Genomic DNA, 21679 nt, shown 5'->3' with positions numbered 1-21679 from the left:
CTTAGCGGCGCATTCGGGACAGTCTGCGGACTCATCCAATCCGAAGCGATGCAAGCACTTCCTGTATCCACCGTATCCCGAAAGGAACTGCGTTAGGTAATAGTTCAATTCTCCATGTTTGCACTCGACTCATCTCTCAATACACGGGATCAGTGTATGGGTCCAGTGGCCATTTTCGGAATTATCCCACTGTTGCTGGCATCTCTTCCTAGTGGCTTTTCGGAAGTTCGCAGTCACTTCGACTGGATTACCAAAAAATGGATTTTAACAGTATTGTTTTTCCTTCCGATTGGTAATAAGGACCGCCTGCGTCTTATCTTCCGCCAAATCCAATTTCACCATTTGGAGTCACGCTTGGATGGCATGAATGGTTTCGCTTGCACACATTTCCACGTCCTGGTGGTGTTTCGCAACTACTACCACTGCCAGGTCGTCTACAAAACCAATAAATGTTGCCTCCTTTGGCACGCGAAGGCCGAGCACTTTGTCGTACATTATGTTCACCCCAGCAAGGGCCCCAGTACGGAGTCACAACATATTCCTTCGGCCCGTCGTCCGTCTCGTACCAAAAAGTCTCTCCGAAAGGTAACTCTCGATTATGCAAGCTAATTAGCCAGAGACACCCAGTTTAGCCAGGGTGCCCTTAATCCAACCTTAGTTGGCCGAGTTAAAAGCATTCCTGATATTCAGCATCACCACCGCGCAGCATTTACCAGCGGCCAATTCCTCCCGGACCAAGTCTACGACCGTTGCAATGGTATCCTAACCTTTTCCTTGTTAACTGTAAGCAATACATATCCATCTCCCTGTGTATTAATTTCGGCAAAAGTTTAAAAGAGTGCTACTTCCCTCATCTTTCGAAAGAGGCCCTTATCATCCCTACCCTCAAGGGCGAAAATCCTTCACTAGCTGTGAACTACTGCCCCACCTAGTTTCTATCATCTTGCTTCTAAATACTCGAGAGATACGTCTCCGACTAGCTGACCGTGCATTTCGGTCCCCTCATTATGAAAGAATAACATATCGATCTACTGCTTCAAACCTTTTGGCCTTTACCAACTTCACGAAAGGTGATATCGTTGACCACAATATTCTCTCCTCCAAACTGTCTATACTAAACTTACCCCCCCCCCCCCCATCAACTTCATTGACATCATTAATCGAGCTTCCGAAATGTCTGGTTTTATCAACCATTCCTCCACGGACTCATCCTTAATTCAGCATTCCTTAACACTTTTCAACTATGTTGTAAGAAACATCTTTGAATATTGCTATCTAGCCTGGTTCCCCTTTCTGAACTATGATTGTCGCATTGTTGTACAACGTAAATTCACCCTTTTTCAAAAAAAGGCCTTACCCAGGTGGACTATCTGTCACGGCTTCGCACCCTCAATCTCCCTTTTCAAACTTTACAATTGCCTGATGAACTGCTCTGCCAGTACTCCCATAGCGCGGACATTTTTGAAGTAACACCAGGTAGTAGTGAACAGTGGATATTATGATCAGCTCTATTGGCTTGACCTTACCCCAACTTTTCGTCAGCCTTGATCCAGATTACACTGAAATACGAGGTAATTTTAAAACAGGAAAGTATGGGGGAAAAGAGGGCCTGGCCTACTCCCTATTACCCCTTTTCTCATTAAAATTTATTATTCAGGCCTCCGAGGAAACTTCGGGCCGCCTTTCCAACCCCGTTTCGTCAGGCTTGGTAGCCACATATAAGCGAATCAACCCCAAGTGTTTTATTGTGTAGAATCTTGACACATTTTCAACCTTCTCTGTATGTCTTGTATCCACTGGAGCGAATAATTGTTTTCACGGTTATTCAATTTTGCTTCGTTTTACTGTAGCCTTGCAGTCCTTCATCTTCCTTCCGATGGTAACAATGTAGCTTTACATCCTAGAAATCAATCCTTCACATCCACTAGATAAATGTTCGCGAGAAACATTGTGACTGGCATGCTTGGTATCCTTATTTTTTATTCGTTTTAGGAATATTTATTATTATTATTTATTTATTTTATTTTCTATAGAGAAAGAGAGAAAGGGCGCAGTTCTTTTTGAAAATTCGCTACCTGATTATTTTATCATTCGCTCGTTTCTAATTCGGAGACGACTTGGCTAGGGAGCTACGGTATAGTCGCGATAGAAATATTTTTAATTGGAGATATTAGCTCGGCTAATTCAATGATTTTAAAAAGACAAGTCCTGCATTTTCAAGCTTTCCTCAGTTCAGAAATTCTCTATGACGATCTGTCTTTCCCATCTTAATCAAAAGGAGAATTCATGCATATCAGAATAATGTTCATCACATATATCGCTGTTCCCCATTTGTCTGATTCTTCAAAGGAAAGCATTCCCCATTTAGACGAAGACTTGATGATGTGCGCTTATGGAAAAACCTAACCATGCTTAGAATGGAACGCTTCCTGTGCACGAGCTAAACACTTTGATCCCATCCATTTGGAGCTACTACATTTCGGAGAAATAATAGTCGTTGTAAATTCCTTCAAAGTTATTGCAGGTTCCCGGAGAACTGAGAAGCTTCCACATAGCAGAATTTGACCTCACTAAATCAGGACTGCTGAATTTATGTCACCAAATTTTCGAGACATATGTACATATTTTCAGCCAAACTTCGTTGCATCCGGTTGAGTATCAGTTGACAATGAAACAATCTCACCCTGTAGATTACGATTTTCCCTCTCCTAACGAAATTAGGGAATGACACTTTGTGAAAACTCATAAATCACGTTGCAAATTAGATAACTACATACATAATCCCAATCGGCAAGACTCTCTCTCCTCCTCTTCCTGAAATTTTTCAATCAGAATAATTGTAAGTTATGCACTTTGCGAACAACCTTTGCACCTCGAGTCACTACAAGTAATAATATACAATAAATTTTCCCAGACCAACCATGTGGAGCACATTATTCAAGGAAAAGCTTCCGAGGAATTTTACGGGAAAACCCAAGCAGCAAATGCTGGGTACTTGCGCTCGAAAAGCAGGCGCTGAAATTTATGTCCCGCAGAATTCTTGTGGGGTATTGAAGTAGGTTTTCGTGTGCTAATATAAAGTTCATCAATTTGTCGACGTAAATCGTGTTTTACAAATTTATCATAATAAGGACGGAAATTATGCTCAGTTGAAGATCGACGCTTCCTGCTTTTGATTAGGCATTGAATTTCATTCGGTGTATTGCAGGATCTAGGACATGGAACGACAATTTTCGTTCACCTAAAAGTCACAATATAAGTCCAAATGGAATCCCAAATTTAAGAATTCTATAATCTTGAAAAGTCCATTTCAACATAGTTAACCCTTACTAGAAAGAGTGGAAGTAGAACGGTACAGGAATAAAATATTCACTTGTGGTAATTTCAGGCTGAAAAGCCCATTCATTTTTGATATGTCTAGAATCCCAGAAGCAGGTTTATGATTGCTTCAGTAAATCTTTCCCAAAGCATATTTATACAAGAATATCAAATGGTTTGTCATTTCTACAGAAAGATTAAGTAAACACATTTGAGCGACGTGAAACAAGTCATTTTCCAGCAAATTTTGCTCTGCAGACTCGACGTATGAACGCTTAAGCCACGGTTAGGCGTTTGTGCTCGGAAACATGAAGGTTTGGGGCCGGAGTGTTGAGAAAGAAAATGAGAAAATCATTCATACGTTGAAAAAAAAACGGAAAATAAAAAAACCCTTTCTAAACACAGCGTATTTGACATGTGCATTTCTAAGTGAAACACAAGTTCGTATATGTTGAATGCTTAGCATGACATCCTGAGTGTCATATCTACGAGATACATCGCTCTAATGTTGACAGTAAATTCTGTATAGCCGGGAACGGCAATTTATCATCTCTCCCACATCTCTCGCTGGGGCCTACTACTCCCCTGTCTGGATTTGAGCTTTTATGCGATCTACCAGCAAACCGGCGTTGGAAAAGGATTATCCAAATAGACATTACATTTAGATACGCTATCAGATGTAAATCAGTTTTCTACAAGTTTATAATAAAATATTAGTCTGACATGATGTTCTCAAGTCGCTTATCATACCTTTTATGATGTGCTTCGTGTGTATGGGACGGAAAATATTTCCCAGCAAGACAGTGAATGAAGCAGTACGAAATGGCGCAGAGATGCTTCGCAACTGTATCTTTTATAGGTGTTATGTCTATAGCGATGGATTTTGATGGCTGCATCCTAAGGCAAGGACGCTCTTATTTAGCTCACCTAGGATTAATTACCTTTCAAGCTACCGCATAATTTTTCACCCTAGCACATAATTTATTACTGGATCTCTTGTAGACTTTCTTCAGAATATTAAATCAGATAAGCAAACCCTCGTGTCGTAGATTAAAATTTTAAAGGCGTTTTAAATAGCGCTCGCTATACAAATACCAGCTGGTAGGGAGCCGAGCATATCTCAGGTTGTACATCTACCCGTCTGATTAGGAAGTGTACAAAATACACAATTTATTATTAGCATAATTACTCAAGGCGGTGCCGATGTAAAATAATCACTCCAACAGCTTTAGTCTGTTCCAGAAGGAAGATAAAAACTTGGTAAAAAAGGAAAACATAAATGAATGGTTTAAACCCCCTTCTGGGGATGAGACTTAACAAATACAATTTGTTTGTCAAACTAAAGGATGAGGTATCCTTTTGCTGAGTGAATTCCATCAGATATGAGGCTCCCGTGGAAAGAGATAGGAAAATATTTGGATGCGAGTTTTTATTTTCGGGTTTTGCAAATTATGGTTGGGAGTCACGTTGTTTGTCGTACCCATAACCATCACTTCTATGGATTCGAGAGAACCACGAGTATTCAAACATCGTAGGTGCTAGGCACAGTAGATCTTCGGTTGTCACATTCCCACTCTACCGGACTCTAGGATGACGAACTTGACTAGCCGTCCGATTAGGTTTTCCAAATTTGGGTCGGACAAGTAATGAGGTCCGATCATTTTTCTAAACTCTACTCTGGTCTACCTATCGATAAAACATATTGGAATTGCAAGCCATGTGTGAATTGTTCTAAAAAGTTGCTTACGGAAAAACATCGCTTTTATTGGAAATTAGCGCTTCAAGAATGGTCGAGAAATGCTGAAATGATTCGAGTGCGCTCAAAAGATAGGAAGTCGGTGGATGATTTCGCCCTAGCGCCATTTTGTATTGGTATTGGCCTAAAATAAAGACCGGTTCGTGCAATAAAGTCCAGACTAACGCGTGACGGTGATCAAAAGGTAATATAGGCCCCAAGGCGAAACGTGGATTTTCACCAACGATAGAGCATAAAACCTGGGAAACGCCTGCTGAACGAACACTAACAGCTATACTACTAAACTATATCTCCATCTGTACGTGGTGATCGCTGCGAGTTCTTTCTTAATGAAAAAATATAGACGGAGAAGGAGAAAGGTGAATCTCCCGCACCTACAAAGGGAGCACACTACACCAACTGGTCCTCCACGAAAAACCGAAGCTATGAAGTCACGAAAGGGGCCTCGAACTGGATGGATTCTACAACGGCAGACCCGGTAATGAAAATGGACTAACGATTTCCGCATTTGCTCATGGATCGTGCATTCCGTGTACAGAAAAGGCTTGCCGATACCCTGTTTTAATATAAAGCCAATGTAAGCTGTTATAGTATGGAAAGTCAATAGAAAAGTGGCAATGCGTAGGAGAGGGTACAGTTTTCTGAAGAAGAGTCACTACCCCTATATAGCGGCATTTGAGCAAACCATGTGTCCGGAGTACGTTCCCTGGTCAGTTAAAATAGATCCTGGTGCTATCCACTTTGAAAACATAAGTGGAAAGCTACGCACTCTACTTTGCGAGCAAATGTCGAAATATAAGCCTCATTAACTTTTACGCGCCCACTAGAAATTACAGAGTAGGAGCAGGAAACCTTCAACGTGGCAGTAGAACAGATCCTCCAGGCTTATTCCAAATGTGATATCAAAAGTCACATTTGGAGATTTTAACAGTTAAGCAGGAACAGAGACCTTGTTGAGGCCATACATCGACTTCAATACATAAAAACACCAACGATAACGGACTATGAATTATTCGGTTAGCAGCATCGAATGAGGAGTTCTTGGAAGTATTTGGTGTGCGCCCAAAACGGACCACAAATAAACGTACGCCCCTCCAGACGAGACTACTTGCAACCATATTGACCAGGTGTTAATTGAACGCCGCCACCGCTCAGCCTTGATAAATTTCCTCTGACAGTCAAGAGAGCGAAAACGGAAGTCATGAATAACAAATTCATCCGAAGCAACAATAAGAGACAATTGATGCCGCAATAACCACAGTTAATAGTGTTTCTGAAGATGAAGCATCGACGAATGATTTTCATAACCATCCGAAGAGCGTTATCATTGATATGGTCCCAAACATGCTTGTCCCCAATTGCAAAAAAGTTGGAATGGCTGGTTCGACAGTAAATTAGCAACGGAATGGAAAATTGCTGCTTACGGGACAATGATGCATTCTCAAAAAACGTGGTGAAAGGCGGAGAACTATCAAGAAGCCAATTGAAGATGGTGTACAAATATTGCCAGCACCAAGGATGGAAGAAACAGTCCGTGCAATTTAATGGTATAAGAATCATAAGCTGCAAGGAACCGATGGAATTACAACCAAATTGGTTAAATATGGGGCGGCCAACTGCAGTGGTTCATTAACTGATACTCAAGCAAAACCAGGATAAAACCATACACGGCGATAAAAAAATTCGGTATCCGGTATTTCGAAAAGAGATCCGCGATAATGATGCTAATACAGAAGCCATCATCCTCTTCAAGTTGACCCAACTACTGGGTCTGTGTTGATAACCTTGACATTATGGGAAGAACAACGACAGGTGTACAGTCTACCCTCATTCAAATCGAGCATGCGGCGACCGGTGATGTCGCTAGGTCGCGATCGGTCCAACTAAATAAAAATCAACATGGGAAGGCCTAACAGTCTGTTGTTCATTTCTTGGTTAAAGAAGGCAAACCTGAAAGACGAGTACGCGATGGGCAACTAAGTTCGTTTATATTGAAGGGGCTTTCCATGGTACGCAGAGCATGGTGTCGATGATACTTTATTTATTTACTTTATTTATCTGCAGTGTAGAGTGAAATGAAGTCTCTACTACCTTAGCAAAAGAAGGTTTGGTCGCCTTCATTCTCAGACCATAAGAACAGAGGAGCATACAGGAAAGTTCATCCTGTCGAAAGGAGGAAGAACTGTAGAGGGATTTTGATTATTCTGACTGGTCATAGTTTGCTACTTGGGTATATGTTCAGAATAGGAATTCTACAGGATGATATGTATTCAGCCTATCATGAGCAAGCGGAATCCACGGAACATCTCTTTGTGGCTACCCTGCCTATGGACGATTATAAATCATTGAGTATTGATGTGTTTCAATTGCAGCGGGTGGTATCATGTCTCATCATCATCAACGGCGCAACAACCGGTATCCGGTCTAGGCCTGCCTTAATAAGGAACTCCAGACATCCCGGTTTTGCGCCGAGGTCCACCAATTCAATATCCCTAAAAGCTGTCTGGCGTCCTGACCTACGCCATCGCTCCATCTTAGGCAGGGTCTGCCTCGTCTTCTTTTTCTACCATAGATATTGCTCTTATAGACTTCCGGATGGGATCCTCTTCACCCACACGGATTAAGTGACCCGCCCATCGTAACACAAGCGGACGGTCATGGTATCGCTCATAGATTTCGTCATTGTGTAGGCTACGGAATCGTCCATCCTCATGTAGGGGGCCAAAAATTCTTCGGAGGATTCTTCTCTCGAACGCGGCCAAGAGTTCGCAATTTTTCTTGCTAAGAACCCAAGTTTCCGAGGAATACATGAGGACTGGCAAGATCATCTTGTACAGTAAGAGCTTTGACCCTATGGTGGGACGTTTCGAGCGGAACAGTCTTTGTAAGCTGAAATAGGCTCTGTTGGCTGACAACAACCGTGCGCGGATTTCATCATCGTAGCTGCTATCGGTTGTGATTTTTGACCCTAAATAGGAGAAATTGTCAACGGTCTGAAAGTTGTATTCTCCTATCCTTATTCTTCTTCGTGTTTGACCAGTGCGGTTTGATGTTGTTGGTCGATTCGTCTTCGGTGCCGACGTTGCCGCCATATATTTTGTCTTGCCTTCATTGATGTGCAGCCCAAGATCTCGCGCCAATTGCCGCCTGCTCAATCTGGATGAAGGCAGTTTGTACGTCTCGGGTGGTTCTTCCCATGATGTCGATATCGTCAGCATAGGCCAGTACTTGGGTGGACTGGAAGAGGATCGTACCTCTTGCATTTACCTCAGCATCACGGATCACTTTCTCAAGGGCCAGGTTAAAGAGGACGCATGATAGCGCATCCCCTTCTCGTAGACCGTTGTTGATGTCGAATGGTCTTGAGAGTGATCCTGCTGCTTTTATCTGGCCTCGCACATTGGTCAGGGTCAGCCTAGTCAGTCTTATTAATTTCGTCGGGATGCTGAATTCTCTCATGGCCGTGTACAGTTTTACCCTGTCTATGCTATCATAGGCGGCTTTAAAGTCGGTGCAACTGTTTTCCATATTCCAACAGTTTTTCCATCGCTTGCCGCAGAGAGAAAATCAGATCTGTTGCTGATTTGCCTGGAGTGAAGCCTCTTTGGTATGGGCCAATGATGTTCTGGGCGTATGGGGCTATCCGGCCTAGCAATATAGTGGAGAATATCTTATAGATGGTACTCAGCAACGTGATACCTCTATAATTGCTGCACTGTGTGATATCTCCCCTTTTTATGTATGAGACAGATAATGCCTCGTTGCCAATCGTCAGGCATTGATTCGCTGTCCCATACCTTGAGCACAAGTTGATGAACCACTTGGTGTAACTGGTCGCCTCCATATTCCATCGGCTTCTGGCGACTTATGATTTGCCGATGTTCTGGTTGTTCAGTAGCTCATCAAAGTACTCAACCCATCGCTCCAATATGCCCATTCTGTCGGAAATGAGATTTCCCTCTTTGTCTCGGCAGGATGAGCATCGAGGTGTATAAGGCTTCATCCTGCTGACTTGTTGGTAAAACTTCCACGCCTGGTGCGGTTGCTCCCTGTACTTTTCTAGTTCACAGACTTGTTGGTTCTCCCAGGCTTCCTTTTTCCGTCTGTGAAGTCGCTTCTCCACTCAACGGAGTTCGTGATAAGTCTCTGCGCGTGCCCGCGTTCTTTGAGAATGCAACATTACTCGGTATGCGGCATTCTTCCGTTCCGTTGCTAGCTTACATTCATCGTCAAACCAGCCGTTCCGACTCCTTTTGCGGCTGGGGCCAAGTATGTTTGTGGCCGTATCCATGATAACGTTCTTCAAGTGATTGTGATTGTGTTATTGCGGCATCCATTTCCCTCTTATAGGTGTCGCGGAGGGTTGTGTTGTGGATGGCTTCAGTGTTCACTCTCACCTGATTGTCAGAGGGGATTCTAGGTAGTATTGTTATTCGAGCTCGGAGCACCATGCCAACGAGATAGTGATCCGAGCCCATATTGGTCCCCCTGTATGTTCTGACATTCATCAAGGCTGAGAGATGGCGGCGTTCGATCAACACGTGGTCAATTTGGTTGAAAGTGGTTGAAGTTGAAGTTCTACTCCCTCGTAGACTCTGTAGTCTCCTCTGCAGGGGCGTGAACGTTAATGAGGTTTATATTTCTAAACTTGCCTCGCAAACGCAGAGTGCATAGCCGTTCGTTTATGTTTTCAAAGCCGATAACAGTAGGTTTCATTTTTTGGCTGACTAAGAAACCTACTCCGTGCACATGGTTTACTGGATGACCGCTATAATATATGGTGTAGCGGCTCTTCTCCAGAAAACCGGTCCCTGTCCATCGCATCTCTTGTAACGCTGTTATATCAGCCCTATATTGGGGCAGGGTATCGGCTAGCTGCTCATCAGCTTCATCTCTGTACAGGGAGCGCACGTTCCATGAGAAAATGCGCAAATCGTTAATCCGTTGTCGTTGCCGGGTCCGTCGTTTTAAAGTCCATCCTGTTCGAGGCTCCTTTCGTGGCTACGTAACATCGGTTTTCCGTGTAGGGTTGTCAGCCCTACCCAACCCCCAACCTGGAGGACCAGTTGGTACAGTTTGTCCCGATTCTAGGCGCGGGAGGCTCGCCTTCATCCTTCTCCGTCTGTAGCTTTTCGTTACGAAAGAGCTCCGAGCGATCACCACGTGGAGATGGAGATAGGGTTTGGTAGTAGAGCTGTTGGTGTTGTTTCAGCAGGCATTTCCCAGGTTTTATGCTCCATCGTGGGTACCAATTCACGTTTCGCCCTGGGAACTATACTACCCTTTGACCACCATGATCCGGGGTATTCCGAACCCGGGGGAATCGAGTAGAGTGAACCATTTCGTTCTCAGTGCTCGGAAGCCATGCCACACCTCACTCAACTATTGAGGGGAAGACTGAATTTTTTAGAACAGCTCGTTCAATTGGAGAAAGGCTTGCAGAAAGCAGTTAAAGAAAGAAACGCGGAAATTCCGAGACATCTGCAAGAAAGCTGCGGGAAACCTTCGGCGGATAACCTACAGAGTTGTGATGCTTAAAGTGACGGGGAAGCCAACACCGCAGGTAACTTATCCGATAATGCTGAATTCAATAATGGAGTCATTGTTCTCGGAAAAGTCGAACATCTTGATCGAAGCAAGCGAAATGGCCCATTTGGAGATCATTTCCCGTACCACGGAAGATTAATTTCTGAAAATGTCTAAGAAGATAAAGAATCGACAAAAAAGCGCCGATGATATTCCTATCAAAGCATTGAAAACAGCTGTCCGCACGAGACCAGGCACAGTTAAACCAACCATGCTAACATGCCTCGACGAAGGAATGTTCGCTAAAAATTCCAAGCAGCAACGATTATTTTTATTACCGAAAGGAGAGAAATGACCGGTAGATGGCCACATATCGTCCAATATTCTTTCTGGCTACGGTCGGAAAAATTCTATAAGGAATAATGGGAACAGATTGCTGGATATAGTTAAAGACGAAGCAGCTCTATTTAATATGCAAGTTGGGACTCAAGAATGATATCTTCACCGTCGATGCAGTAAAGGTGGGAGTTGACATCCTAGTTGCTGCCACATAAGGCGAGGGATTGCGCTGAAGATGAAAAGAGCATTATGTGGTGGTCATGTGGGAAATAGGGAATGGATTCAATAATGCAAATTGCTTATCAGGGTGAGTGCATAATGGTTACTTCACTGACAGGAAAGTAAATACAACACCGATGAAGTTACTACTGTATGTTAGCAGGCCTCCCTTAGAGATCGATGCTGGGTGTAGTTTTGAGGAGTATCATGTACGACGGAATCTTACGCCTGCCCTTATCGAAGGTAGTAAAAATGGCCGGTTTCGCCAAGGATATTGCCGTGGTTGTGGCGGCCGAGCACATCCACGAGATCGGGACAGCAGTAAATGAAGCGGTCTGGAAGATCGAAGATTGGCTTGAAACTAGTGCTCGCACTAGAACAGTGGAATACATTGAAATAAGGGCTGGATACCATAGCATAAGATGCGAGGAGGCAGTCAATTAGAAGTAATGCTCGATAATCGACCAATCTTTAAGGCGCATGTGGAATATTCAGCCAAAAAGGCATCACTGCTAAAGGCAACACCCTCGTGGGCCCAGATACGCTCTCGCGAGCCATTAGCATATATAAACTGCAGCATTTACGACCAAGGAAATCAGAAAAAACGAGTTACGGTCATATAGGACCTGTGTCTAGAGGGTGGTTATTACCGGTAATCAACTTAGCTGTGGAGATGTTAGCAGTTAACACCAGAAGATCGGCGACATAGAAATGACCAAATTGGAGGAAAAGGCAAAACCAATCATTAGTTGACAGAACCGATGCAACGAGCGAGCGATTGACACATAATCTTATTCAATCATCGATGCGTAGATCAAACGTCGCCATGGGGGCTGTAGTTACCATTTGAAGCATTCACAAAGCGCAAGGTATGCAACATTCTTATGAAGCAGCTCCGTGACCTGGAGGGCCAACATTCCGAATGTGCATTACCTGGTGGATCACATGATACAGCTGAAGGACGAATGGTTGCAGACCTCGGAAAAGCGTCGATTAGTGCATAGACGCGAATCATGCACATCAGGGTTTCCACTGATGTCTTTCGAAGGTCCAACATGCATGGCTAGCCCAAAAGACATCATAACATTCCAGGGAATTTACGCAGTAACAATAGAAACACAAGTCTGGAATTTTAACTTTCAAATACGAACCCCTCGATCCAGCTTATGGACCAGAAAACTTGTTTAGTACTAACTATGATCTAGATTATAACGGATTAAAAGCAACAGAGCAAACTCTTGTAACTGGCGGGGAGCTGAAATTTTCTCGCGAAGACGTGGAAAAATGGCTGGAGGAAGATTCAACATACCATTATTCACTATTAAGTCCATTTGAGCAGATATCAGAATGGAATGTGTTTTGAGGCCTAGATTTCTGCGTTATTGTAATTTCTTCAAATTTTGGGGTTAAATAGATCTTACACTTTATGGTGGGTATATTTTGGGTCGTAACTCTCTATTTTAAAGTTACGTGAAACCGCACCCCAGTTTTGAAAAGTTCTGGTTGAGATCTCTCATTTGATCCATTTCGTTTGAGACATTTTAGGGAGGTGAAATGCATTTACGGATAAAGTTCCGGACTTCTGACTCAGACAAACTACTGACTAAACCACCTTCTGGAGCCTCTAGGAATCTAACCTGGAACCATTTAACACATTACCTCAGGCCAGAGCTATTCAATATAGGAGTATGGTACGGTGGTTCAGGGAGTCTCAGTTACCCGGTGTCTTTCTTATCCATCTCTGTTTTCTTCGCATTAAGAATGGTTTGAGTGTAACGTGGCACTCTGTTCTACGTGTCCTCGCTCTGCAGTATGGTTTCAATTGTGATGTTTGAGGACACTTGACACCCTTCCATCGGAAGGTGATGGCTGTAGTGATGGCGCTTCCATCTTTTGCAGAAGAAAAAGGTGCAGCAAGCATCGTCCCCCACAATGTAATGAATACAGTCGGGCGACCGTGGTTTCCCGATTGTGTGAAGGTAAGATTGAAAATACCGATGCCCGTTGAACAGCTGAATAGGCAACCTCATCGTGCTTCGATTTTCTTTCCCAAGATTGCTGCCGCTGAGAGTACCAACTCCTTCTTTATAAGTGTCGGCTTCTTTATTTTCCTCTTCTTTTCTGAGGTATATAAACCTCCGCTTCGAAGCATGGAGAGCATTCAGAATAACGCCTGATAGCTCCATTACTACTGGCTCCGAGACGATTCCATGGGCGGATACAGCTCTTACGGCCCCTCGCATTTGTACTTGCCTTAGATGCTCGCGATAGATCTCCTTACTGAGAGAATCAGCCCATACTTCGGAACCGTAAAGAAGCGGGAACTAAACGGCACTCAGTAGCAAGCCGCGCTTACTGGCTAGGGGATTTCCCGCAGTGGACATAATCCTGCAAATCATAAATATCTTACCTGCAGCCTTACTTGCAGCTGCCCACATGCGCTGAATGAACCGAGTAGCAAGTTCTGCTTGTTTCAATACTTCGCTGGGAATACCATCCAGTCTTAGTGCTCCTTTTTCCCCTCTCTTATATTCGGCGGATCTAACAGTCACTTCGATTTGATCTGGAATGCTGAGCAATCTACCGAAGTCTGAGCTAGTTCCTTCGTAGGTTTGCCGTCCATCAATATACAGGTATCTTCCGAGGACGCAGTTTCCTTTCGGGAGCTAATGCATTGCAAGGTACGATAGTAAAGCTCATTGGGGAATGAACTAGCGATTCAGTTATAGTTCTTCTGTCTACGCCTGTGTTTTGTCGCTGATTAATCCTTCTTGAGAGAGCTTCCCGCATACCCGCATTTAGTTTAATCCTTCGAGTGCGTTTATATTCAGGAGGTAGAAGTGTGTTTAAAGATGTTTAATTCTCATTTGTCGGATTTAAAAATCTCGCTATTATCCAAAATGTTCATTATGCCAGCGAGTACTGTCTCATTTAGTTCAAATAACCGAAAGTCTACTATAATTTGCAGTCATTTAAAACGAGGACAAAAGCAACATTAAAAATGGTTCCACTAAATAAAAATAATTCCGCAATAATAGTCGTGATGAATTTTAAATTATGAACATAACGTTTTGTAGTGCTTTTACCCAAAAACCACACCAAGTGGAAAATTCAATTTGAGCCAGCAATTTGCTGTCTACCTTTATAGCTTTTATTATCATTTTAAAACAATTAATAATTACTTTTATTAATGTTCCGAGCTATTAAAACGACTAATAAAATTTGACTGCCTGATTTTTTTTTTTAAAAAACTCACCTCCAATGGCAAATAGCACCTTTTGCGTTCGGTCCATCAGCTGAGCATTTAAGGACCAATTAAACAGTAACAGTAAATTTCTACTGATGATAATCTCTTCTCTGTTTCACTGCAAGCGGTGTGTTTTCCCGACGGTAATAGTGCCTTTAAGGTAGATAAATTTAAAAAATGTTCAAACTGATACGTGTGCATAAACATCCATGACAAGGTCTATATATTACTGCTACTTATCAAATACATTTTTTCTTAAGATGTGATTCCAGACTATTTTTTAAAGAGAAACTAGAATCGTTTCATTTGGAGCATAACACATCGAGTTATTTTCCTGGCGCTGTGTAAATAGATTTTTTAAAGCATCAGAATCTGTTGTTCTTAATTTTCACCATATATGTATTAGGTAATTTCTCAACGCCTACGTGAGCGAAATAGGGCTTTCCCCGGACAACGATCAAGAAGGCTTTCCCAATTTATTAATTTAGAACTTTTCCTTTTTCTTTAGCTTTTGCCCCTTTCACAAGCAAGGTCGACATGTAGTGATCGATTGCGCCATTTTCTTCAATCAAGGACCTGATCTGGATGCATTTGTGAGTTTTTCATATCAAGCGATCATTGTTTCGGCCGGGTTTTTGCTTGCTTACCATCGACTGCGATGCTTAAACCAATCTTGGCTAGCGAATTCTCCTTAAAGCGATCATACGATCGAAGATGCTTCTCTCGGCATTTTCCTACCGCGAGACGTCATTCATTGACTTTTATAGTCCGCCAACAATCAGAATTGTCAGCCAACACTCAGAGCTCAGAGGGCGACAGGACGGACAACATTGCGGTTAATTTTGGATTTAAGACTTTCGTTGATGCATTTCGTACTGTTTTCTTTTAAGCACTAACCAACCTTATTATTTATAGTTAATTATCATCAACATTGAGAAAACATTTCATTTCTGAATTTTGTACAGCCCACGTCCATTCCTTACTAGCTACTAATAATTGAAAAATTTTATCTTTCAGAAACCAGTACTGCTACGTTGTAAAAAAAGTGAGTATCCATCAGAACGCTGTTTTATTGAAAAAAAAATATGTCATTCTAAAGGGACTATTTTGGACTATAACCTCGTCTTATAGCTCCAAATAATTTTTGGTTAATCGGATAAGAAATTCATAAAAGGAGGGAAACGAACGAAAACGAAAACGGACCGCACAATTCGAGCTCTTATAGGCTTTTCTTATTAAAGTATAGTTTAGTGGTATAGTAGTATAGTTTAAGTACCTCCCGAGAGATCTAAAGTGGTTTTCCTCCTTAAGTCGAAATACCCAAAACCGTAAAGTCCTACTGCGCGCCCCTCTATTACATGCTCCAAGAAGTTGATTATGGACGCGAACAACCGTGACGTGCTTCATCTCTAAAAGAACCTCAGCATATTTTAAGAATGTGAATTGAAGAGTTCTCTCCACCGAGGATAGGATACCAGGTAAATTCCGACCTGTATTGCAAACGCAGAACTGCATGCGACCAGGCGCGCGCCGTAAGGAGCCGCATGCAAGCGGAACGTTTTAATTTGCGCTTGTTTTCCTATAAACATTCTTCTATTTTCGGATTGTAACCTTCTTTTCTTTCCTACCTTTGGACATAAGTACGGGGCATTGCAAGATTGAAGAACGTTAAACTAAACTACCCACTACGATTGAAGGTCACTCAACAACATCAGAGTGGCTCTTCGGCCCTGGACGTTTTGATAGTTATGTCGCCAACTATCACGGATGGAAGACATCGTATTGCTTGGACGAACCAACTGAACAAATTTATTGTTCGCGTCTATAACCGTGTCACGCATTTTAAGCGGAATCTAGCACGGTACATATAGCGACTCCATAACGCACTTATACCTCGTTTTCCGAAACTAAGTCATGTTTCGAAACAGAACGTCGTCAAGCAATACCAGGTGAAAGTGAATGATCTTCGAATTGACTTACCTACTAGGCAACAGATTTGCTTGAACTCATTGTGGAGTCGTCGATTTACAAGAGTAATTAAAGAAACAACTTAAATACTCCACCTGTAAAGCACTATATGAATCTAATAATCAGGAGAAACTTGGAAAGCGGGGATATCGACCAAATTTATAATGAGACCTTGGCCGTATTCCAAGTCGCATCCCCAGAATATACTGAGACAATCTAAAAATATCACTTACTTAGATCGGGAAAGTAACCTCCATCTGGATCCGACAGAAGACTCGGTTCCCAAAAATCATGCACTCGTGCAAGGCCTTCCCGGAAATGACCACGCCAACATCACTGAAGATGATAATGGAATAGCTCTTGAAAAGGCAAGTAATTGGAATACTCCAGGAGTTTACAAAATTCAAAACTTTTGGCAAAAACGATTAAGTTTAAGATCGCCTTCAAAATGTGGACCAACTACTTATCCTCTTACCGTTTACAAGGTTTTCACTTCAGTTTTCTGCGCGAACATCTTCAAGGATCTTGATGCTCATAAATTGATTCCTTGGATCAAAAAAGATGTGCAAAAGGCTGCAGAACCTACCAAGAACAAATGATAATCGATACAGTAGCTATGACGCAGGCTGTCCATTTCACATTTGTGGTTACTGTATAAAATCAACCACAATGCCGTTCTTCTCCTGAGAACACTGATGAAGAATTGAAGCCCTAATCTATTGGTATCCTCACAAATATCAGAAGAGATATCGATCATTCATCAATCATGGATTCTGATGAACGTCGACAAAAGCAACACCACCTACTATAGCAATTATTAAATCTAAGTTGCTGCAATTTAAACGGCATCTGGATTTTCTCCTGAAAACAAAGCTGTTGGGGAAAAACATAAAATAATGGAAATCAAAACTTTGCTATTTCCTCCTGTATATGTTCGGTGATTTAGAATCTGCCTAAGGGCTAGTTTTGCAATTGAGGGTCACTATCCCATGTCATCAAACAAGTTTAGTCTCTTGGATTTGACTATCACTAGCATTTGCTTTCGATTTATAATAATATTTTCACGATGGATGCGATTGAAGATAAAAATCTTCTTTCGATGTGAATTCTCACCCAAGCATTCTCTCTCCCTCTCCTGTTCACTCCTTCAAGGAAGAAAGTTGCCCCAAATCTAATACAACGCTGTAATCAATTTCCAACTTTATTTCTTATTTATTATATTATCTAAACGGAACGTAATAAACTATTCAAAAACGAAATTGAAAATATGAAGCTGAAAAGTTCATTATGGACTAACTCAAGTTCGCGTTCATTGAAAATCCAAAATGTCAAATCACTTTTTACTTTCCATTATTTTTTTTCGACCCATCAAGGCCTACTCCGCCATGGAGAACACACCCCCCCCCCCTGCATATGTTCGAGCCTCGTGGTTGCGAACACATGATAATGGGCATGTGGTATTGCAGAGCTGTTTATGGTTTGTCAAATGGGACGAGGAAGCACATACAAGAAATCATCTAAGCACCATCGACACGCCAGTACATTAACCACGTAGGACACCGGGCAGTTAGCTACCTGGTACCTACTCCAAAGATACACAATGATATTCCACTATGCCACTTGACTGACTCCTCCTGTATACTGCCTTCTTGCATTGCAGTAAAAGCCCCGCTGAAAATGTTTCGACAATTGAGAAGGTACCAATACATTTTCGCATGGTCGCTAACACCTTGTGTTAAAACGCATCAGCGCTGTGATGCGGGTCTTCAAATGTTGCCTTCAGCCCATCATTATACCGGTCGCCCCTCGGTCTGGTTATATTGTTTTCAGAGTCCCCTTTGCCACAGTCTGGTCCCGGGAATGCACTTGAATTCCCTCCACAATTTTCCGAGAAACTTTCACTCCTAATCCACTGGCCTACATCCTGCAGATCTAGAGGGCCTACTTAACATGCATTTTGGGGATAGTGGGTTCCATTATATAACCTAACCCGTAATGAAATTGTCGACCTTTTTAAATACGTAATTTATGCATTCCCATTTTCGATTTCTGATTAGGTACTCTCCTGTAAGCTGACAAAATTCTTTATTTGTTATTGTCTCGGGCTAGAAGGCCTGGATGACACGACACAGACATGAACTGATGAAACGGCTGAGTAAAGGTGATAGCTAATTTCAATGTGTTACTCCCATATAGCACAGAATGAACGTTTGCGCGGAACAGCCTTAATTTTTGGTTAGTACTGAAATAGTTCCATTCCAAAATTTTGAACAAAACAGTGAAGGCCGATTTAATGCTGTTAATACGTCGTGTGAAACAAATTTGGGGTTGGGAAGATACATTTGCTTATGATCATTTCCAATTCAAGTTTGCTCAGCACCTTCTACAAGTCCGGAAACATTTGAAAGGGAGTTGGCGCTTATTGCCAGCATAGACTACGTATCTGAAGAAAGATAACATCGACCACTGAACCCCTAAATGTCGTCCGGACAAGACAGCATGAAGAACGTCACCAATAACACGAAGAAAAAACATCAGCAAATTTTACCTCATCATACGAATATGTCGTTCTGATAATAGTTATCAGTTTCTTCGAAATGACACTCCTGGATAGAGCTGCACTCCCTGTTGACGCTGCCGAAAGATTCCTTTAATTCAATAAATAGCAAGAGTAGTTGTGAGTTCAGACCTCCACACTGTTCCACATCAATTTGAAACTTTTCCTCAGGCTCTGCGTTTGAACTGTGCGCCACCAATAATGAGACTGTAAAATCTGCAGAAGTTATAAACCTTTCACAGTTGTTGAAAATAAGGCACCAAAACCGTGTGTGACATGCAGATCACCTATAACAATCATAATGCCACCTTTAAGAAGTCTCTCTGGGACTGAGCGTACCATAATTGTTCATAGAAAACATTCTTCGCCTCTATATTGGAAATCTTTATTGGTGCATAATACTGCGCCATCATGATGTTTTCTAACCTAGACTTAGAATCTTGTAATACGATTGGCTAGCAGGTAATGGGAGGACAGTTTGCGGTAGCTATTCACAATAGTTTGATACCATATTTGCGTCTACTAACACTTCGTTTTCCAGAGTACAAAAGCATAGTCCCAACATCTCACTTCGCATAAGCCTAGAATGTCTATATTTCGCCGGAATTCTCTCATAAGCTTGGAAAAAGCGAGCATTTTGGGGACCCTCAATACCATTGCTGGGTCAGTCCCTATGTGTGTCCTTGAGTGTAGATCACCAGAGCATCAACAATGTGTTTAGCTGTTTCATTATTGGATCGTTGTTTGATTCCTCTTTTTTAACCATTGCCTTTTCGACTGGGACTTTAGTTGTTAGGTTTTGTAATTTTTAACAACAAATTAGAAATTCTTTAGATTGGGATATATTGGAATCTATAATGAAACCTCCCCCGATACTATAACTTCTCGAGACCATCATATTTCATTTTGCTCTTTTTCAAAAATAACATGGAGGATTACAACTTAACTCAAGAAATGAAGAGTCATGCAGTTATTGTCGCTATACACGCAAAAGGTACCGATTTAGAAATCTCCAATTTTCTTAAGTGTGCCGTTCATTCGTTCATAAGGATCGTTGTGACTTGGAAGCGTCAGGTGGCGATGCACAATCTGCCGCAAAATGCAAAAAACACGAGGAACATTCTGACACTGTCCGAACTGCAGAATTTATTCAGCAAGTACAAGCGATCATTGACGATGACCTTTCAAAATCAATGAGGCCCTTGTGAGGAAGCTTAATGTTTCTGACGATCTTATCTGTCGAGTTGTCCACGAAGATCTCCTCTGGTATAAATCCTACGTTATGTGCAGAAGACAGTTTATGTCGGAGAAAATACGAAAACAGCGAGTTATCAATAACATCAATAAGTAATCAAAACGCCTTCTCAACAAAATTAAATATCGCGAACCGCCCGAGATGTTATGGTTTTTTCTTCTGACGAACAAAATTTTGACCAAGACCAAAAGACCAACGGCAGAAATCACAGGTCGCTACGTTACACGCTGATAATTTCCATGACCACATAACACCGAACTTGTGGTCACCTGACCTTAATAATCTGGATTACTACGTATGGGGCGTAGTTCAACGTGAATCCAATAAACATCGTCATAACACCATTTCTTCTCTGGAAACTGCAATTAATACCATATGAAATCCCTTATATTCACCATTCCGTTCTCTTTCATTTATACTTCGGAAATATGACATATGTTAGTATTTTTTATTTGAATGTCCATTGCTAATTCGTCAAGTTTAGTACCGAAATGAATAATTCCAGTTTTCTTTATTCAATATGGATCACGGTAGACTGTACATCGCGAGTTGTTCCTCCCTTAATGTCAACATCGTCAGCGTAGGCCATTAACATTTCCAGGGCCTGAGTTAAAGAGGACACATGATAAGTCATTCCCTTTTCTTAGACCGTTGTTTATGTTAACTGGTCTCAAGAGTGATCCTGCTGCCTTTATCTGCCCTCGCACATTGGTCAGAGTCAGCCTAATCAATCTCGTTGGAAAACGAATTCTCTAATGTCAGAGTGGAGTTTTATCCTGGCCATGCCATAGACGGCCATAGAGGGCCTTGAAGTCGATGAAGATGGTGCAACTGATGTCCATATTCCAGCAGTTTGTCCGTCGCTTGCCGTAGAGAGAAAATCTGATCTGTTGCCGATTTTCTTGGAGTGATGCCTCTTTGGTATCGGCCAATTATGTTCTGGGCGTATGGGCCCATCCAACAGCAAGATAGCGGAGATAGTATTCAGCAACGTGATACCTCTATAGTTTTATATTATATATGGGACAGATAATGCCTCGTTTCCAGTCGTCAGGCATTGATTCCACTTGATGTAGTTGGTCGTCTCCATATTTGTCCAATTCGGCTGTAATTCCATCGGCTGTTGGTGACTTATGGTTTTTAAGCCGATGAATTGCACGGACTGTTTCTTCTATGCTTGGTGATGGCAGGATTATTTGTCCGCCGTCTTCAGTTCGCGGGACGTTCAACTCGCCGATATTTTAGTTGTTAAGCACTTCACCAAAATACCCAAACCATCGCTCCAATATGCAAATTCTGTCGGAAATCAGATTTCCCTTTTTGTCCAGGCAGATGGGCATCGACTTCATCCAGCTGACTTGCTGGTAAAACTTTTGCACTTGATGCAGTTACTTCTTGTAATTTTCGAGTTCACAGACCACCACTAATGATATTTAGAATCGACGTATTAGCGAAGATTTTTTAACAGCATCAGCCGTAGTGTTTTCGGTTGTA

At 42.1% G+C, this 21679-nt stretch overlaps 1 protein-coding gene across 2 annotated transcripts in view; it reads left to right on the top strand.

Moving 5' to 3' along the window:
- Positions 1 to 21679, top strand: part of LOC119656739 (teneurin-a) — a 769843-nt gene that overhangs the window by 144060 nt on the left and 604104 nt on the right. For both annotated transcript variants that reach the window (XM_038063287.1, XM_038063286.1), the window contains exon 2: positions 15423 to 15450. The gene's annotated coding sequence lies outside the window, so the exon portion shown is untranslated. The remainder of the gene's footprint in view (positions 1 to 15422; positions 15451 to 21679) is intronic.

This window comes from Hermetia illucens, chromosome 5 (genome assembly GCF_905115235.1).
Source record: "Hermetia illucens chromosome 5, iHerIll2.2.curated.20191125, whole genome shotgun sequence".
NCBI lineage: Eukaryota > Metazoa > Arthropoda > Insecta > Diptera > Stratiomyidae > Hermetia > Hermetia illucens.
The sequence above is the reverse complement of the archived record's forward strand: the minus strand, read 5'-3'. Positions and strand labels throughout refer to the sequence as shown.